The sequence below is a fragment of the Quercus lobata genome, chromosome 5 (genome assembly GCF_001633185.2).
Source record: "Quercus lobata isolate SW786 chromosome 5, ValleyOak3.0 Primary Assembly, whole genome shotgun sequence".
Lineage (NCBI taxonomy): Eukaryota > Viridiplantae > Streptophyta > Magnoliopsida > Fagales > Fagaceae > Quercus > Quercus lobata.
The window spans coordinates 37,588,399-37,593,793 of record NC_044908.1 but is presented as its reverse complement, the minus strand read 5'-3'; the positions used below and the strand labels follow the sequence as shown (position 1 = coordinate 37,593,793).

Genomic DNA, 5,395 nt, shown 5'->3' with positions numbered 1-5,395 from the left:
GAATGCAATATTGAATATGCCTTTAATGAGATTAAGATGTAAAACACAATGAGTGGAAGCCAACCCACGAGTCGGGTGGTTTTGGTGCATAACACCTCCCTAAAGTCGTACTTAAACTCCAAACCCATACTCTAGTAGTAAGATTAGTCCTTCCTTATAAGGGGGCTATATTTATGGTTCCTCGAACTAATCTAGGTGTTGACTCCATCTTTTCTCCGCCCTGGTTCACTCGGACGAGGCGTATTCCCCTTTCCTTTAATGAGGAAGCTGCTGTGCCCACAATGGCCATTCTACTGGGGATTCCAATGTGTTTTATTTCTTAATCATAATAAAGGCTTGTTCAATATTTGTTTGCACACACTTTCACTTAGTTCTTTTGTACCTTTGCCTCGGTTGGTGATGAGTGGGAAGATGAGTACGCTCCATTTGGGCCAAAGTCTTTTGAAGTTCATCCCACCAACTCACATATTGTGCCATTGCCGATAATGGGCTTTGAGTACATTAACGGTTTGCCACCAATCCACAAAAGTCCACTTAGGCCATCGGTTGGAATCATAGCCTTCCTAGTTGTGAGTGATCTACTGATCTATCATTTTATCTCTAAAGAGCCTACCCACATGTAGAGAGATCCTAGATCCTATCAATAAGAGGGCACCCTTTATATCTCTTGTTTGTTCAACTATATATCTTGTGTTTACCTAATTCTAAAGGACAAACAAAAGATGTAAAGAATTGGAGGATGACCCAAAGTATAGCATACTCTAAGATATTGGGATGAGAAGAAAAGAAGTTCTCACATATGAGAGACTTATCCTAAAGTCTACAGGTATGTCTTAACTTGAAAGGTTCATAAGACCATAGTCTAGTTGCTATCATAAGCACAAATCAAAAGGCCTCTTGAAAAGGACAACCTTGGGCCTAGGGTAACAAATATGCTATGGACTTAGCATCCAACATCCTACAAACTCAATATGAACTTCCCTAATCTTGGGCCTCCTTGTTGTATGCTAAGGCCCAAAATGATGAGAGATTCATAAGTTTTGAGAGGAGGGCCACAATATGTTCTAACTAGAGGGCTACTTCGAAAAACAATTTCAAGAAAAGAAGAAAGTCTTTTGCAAAGAAGAAAAGTTTTCAAAAAAATAATCTTTTGTAAATATTTTTTTTTAGAAGTGGAATTTAAAAAAAAAAAAATCTTTTGCAAAGAAAAAAGAATTCAAGAAAAGAAATGTTTTGCAAAGAAAAATTTTTCAAGGAAAAAAAAATTGGTAATTTTTTTTTTCAAGAAAGGAATTTTCAAAAAGAAAAGGAAGAAAGTTTTCAAGATAAAAAGAAAAAAATTTTGAAAAGAAAAATTCAAAAAGAAGATAAGAGATGATCCACAAAGCCATGATATACCCTAAGTTTTGGGCCCATTCCAAAAAAAAAAAAAAAAAATTCAAATCAATAGGGCCCTAGATCATGAGTATACCATAGACTTTGGAGGAAGGCATTGGGCCATAAAGTCATAACATACCCTAACTTTTGAGTCGAAATTCAAAAATATTTTTCAAAAGTAAGAGAGCCCAAGATCATGAGTATGTTATAGGCTTTATTGAAAAGATGTTAAACCCATCCGTGCTTTAGGAAAGTTTTGAAACCCTGAAACCTAAAGACAGGGGTAGGCTCACCAAGAGCCCAATGAGGATTAAAAAAGGAAATCTTTTCGAACCAATTGACCAAACTCTTTGAACTAAGGGCAAGGCCCATTTGAGAATGAAAGATAAAAATGGGTCAAAATTTTGAAATTAGGGGCAAGGCCCTCATGAGGGGAGAGAGTGAATGTCACGACCCAAACCTATACTTCAGAGTTTAGAGCATGACCGGCATGTTAATATCAAGTTTACCTCAATATTAACACGAACCAACCTAAACTGAAGGTACTTATCAAGAATTGTTTCTTGAATTCCTGCTTATTTTCTTGCATAAAAGCCAATATATACAAAAATGATGGCAACCCTGAAATTTCATTTCCTTTGAACTTGGAAAAATTCCACCAGGCTGAAACTTAAGGTATTCAAGTAAAAATTTACATAGCTAAACGTTTAGCAAAACTCTTATTACAAACCTAACCCCAAAGACATACAACTAGGGTTCAAAACAAACTACAGTACCGAATTACATCTGTGCTCAAAGGATCAAGTACATCTTGATTCCTTCTATACAACAAAAGAGCTAACTGCTATACAACAAAACTCTACATTCTAACAAAACGAGAAAACACAGAATCCTTGCCACCTCTAATACTCTCGCTGCTTCCAGGAAGAACCTGTGCACTGAAATATAATAGGGTGAGCTGCGAAGCCCAGTAAGGTTTTAAAGCTCCATGGGCCTTTAATAAGAATGCATGTAAATCAAATAGTTTATGGATATGCCAAATTTAATAAAATAGCCTTCATACTGTTCATATTGTTCTTAAAAATAACTTAAGAACTTTCAGATGAGAATGCTTCATTTTTCTTTCATATAATAAATAAAATGACATAATAAGGAACTTAAATATAGGTTCAGTAATCTTATCTTTGAACAGATTATCAAATACTTTATCATAACTTCTCATCAGATTTATAACACATTCAATAAACCTTTCTTATAATTTCCAAATAGCTTTATACCTTATTTGTAATACAGATTAGTTAATCCAATTGTAAGTCTGTCACTACTTTGGGAGGCTTCCAGCACAGAGTGCCAGGCATCCAACATTCCCCACAATGCCAGGTAATTTCGGAATCATATCATAATACATACTTTCAACCATGGGGGTAGGTTGACATCCTCCACAAGTTGGCTATTACCAACAAGGGCGGGTACAGCAGAGCCAGTCCCACTTTTAATGGCCAATAAGAATTTCCATGGAAATGCCAGTACTATAACCCCTACTGGCTGAGTTCAGAACACAACAATGGAATAACTCGAAACTACATTTTTCTAATAACTTTGCTTTTACATAAATGTTTCACAAAGTAGCATATCCACTTTGTTTTTAAATAATATGTTCGTGACATATATCATAGCATCAATATGCTAAAACTATTATGTATGTAATATTCAATAACTCACGAACACGTATTTTACTTAAATCATGCATATACGTAATATCTCTAGTTAAGAGCTTTAATACATAATATTTTTCTAAATAATTCTTTTATACTTATCAAAAGCACATATCACAAGTCCCTTACTTGAAAACAGAAGGCGCGAGAGATTGTAGACGAGGAGCTCAAGTGTCCGTGTTCTCGTTCTCGCCACCTAAACGAAAAGAACCAAAACTTATTATGGACAAACTCTTCCTAATATATAAACTTATACCTCAATCATAATCTAACTCTCAAACTCAAGAAAATCCTAATTCCCATCACATAAAGTTCCCCAAAACATATGATACAATCATCAAACATATTTTGCAGCCAAACCATAGAAAAACCAATCCATAAAATTTATATATGCTTCAAACATACAAAGGATGAGCTTATTAAATTATAGCTCAAAACATACACCCTAACTTGAGAATTAAATCCACAAAGTTAGGTGTAGCATATATTGTTCACTGCTCATTACAGCCACGTATGCTCCATTTGTAAAATACAAACGGGCTGTCTACACACCTCCAATTGTCATGAAATTTTACAGGACTACTCCCCTGTATGTCCAGTATAAACCATAAAAATTTCGGAGTCAAAGAATTAACCCATGATTTACTAAAAATCACACAAGACAGTAAACTCAAATCTGTCCTGACAGAATTTCTTGCAACTTTCAAATTAAACCACTAATTTTATGTTCATCCAAATACTGTGAGACTACTTCTATAACAACCGTATGTGTCTTAGAATTCATAAAAACTACTCCTTGCATCCTAACCCACAAAATACAATTTAATACAGAATTTTCTTTTAGTAAACATCAAATCTGTCACAGAGTCAGTTTCAGTACATATTCTTACAAAATCATCAACAAATAGCAATAGGTCCTAATTTCATTTGGATATTTTTATACGTATAGTATACATATTAAAATACCCTAATAAGCATTCAATAGACCACAATATCATCAATATTTCAAGTAACTAAAACAGAATCACCAATTCAACTTCCAGAAACAGAGTAGAGAACAAAGAGGGAAAATAAGCAAACAAATTTTACTATCCAAATACACAAAATCAGATGAGGTTTAACTTACTTACCCACACACTTTGAAGATAAAATCTTAGGGTTATTTGTCTAATTTCTTCTTCAAAGAAACTAGAATTTTTGGTGAGAAAGGAAGGGAGAGATGTTGCCGTGTAAGGAGGGAAGAAGAAAGAACAAAGAAAGGGGAAATAGAGAAAGAAGAAAAGCAGCTGCTGGACTTCAGGAGCAGCCAAGAAAATCAGAAAGGAAAGAAGACTTTTGGGGCTTGGATACGTGTATGGCTAGGGGAAAACATATATCACATCCACTTGTTCCAATTTTCTTGCATTCACACTTTTATATATATATATATATATATATATTTATATATATAATCTTTGCATTCACACTTACTTTTTTCTTTGCATTCACACTTAACTACAAAGAATAATATCACAATACACACACACACATATATATATATATATATATTCTTAATTTTATAAAGTTATATCCAACACATTAAAATGGCATATATGTTCTATAATTTCACAAAATCAAAGTTTCATACACTAAAAGTAATTAAAATAACGACATGCATATAAACCCATAAATTAATTAGGCAATTAGGGTGGGGTGTTACAGTGAACATTCAAGATGAGCTTTGTAATGGGACAAGTAAAAGATTTTGATGTGTTGGGATAAAGCTTGGTCACTTCTTTTTTTTTTCTTCAAAAGAAAAAAAGAAAAAAGAAAAAAAGAAAAGATGTGGACTTCTAATTGTCATGGCTCATTTTAAATACAAAGTCAAACAAGTTTTTCATAAAAAAAAGAAAATTTCCAAAGCATGATGGGCTTGCATTATAAATGGGGCGTTGATCTTTGTGTTTAAATTGTTTGTGAGACCATTTTCATAAGATCAAATAAAGTACAAGATGTGGACTAACCTTACAAAATTCATGTACAACCTATGCTTAAGTCCAAATGAGGCTGAGAGGGTGAGATGAGTGACTTGTAATTGGAGTCAAAGCCCAAAGAAAAAAAAAAGCCAAAAAAGAAAAAAAGAAAAGAAAAGAAAAAAGAATGTTGGGCTTGGATCCAAGTGAGGAAAGATGAGAGTGTGAGAAGTGTGAATGATGTAATTGGGCTTTAAGTATAGGGAAAACATGAATTTTGAAAGATTGATATAGCTCATTCTATTTCTAAGCCCAAGATAATGAAGTGATACAAGACTTAGAACACAAATG

General features: G+C 33.8%; 1 long non-coding RNA gene across 1 annotated transcript; it reads right to left on the bottom strand.

Annotated features, from left to right (window-relative positions):
• Positions 1-1,979: 1,979 nt before the first annotated feature.
• LOC115988941 lies at positions 1,980-4,455 on the bottom strand. The gene is made up of 3 exons (XR_004091711.1): positions 4,223-4,455; positions 3,222-3,288; positions 1,980-2,315 (listed from the first exon to the last, which is right to left on the bottom strand). It is a non-coding gene; the product is annotated as an uncharacterized LOC115988941 (long non-coding RNA).
• Between the last annotated feature and the right edge of the window lie 940 nt (positions 4,456-5,395).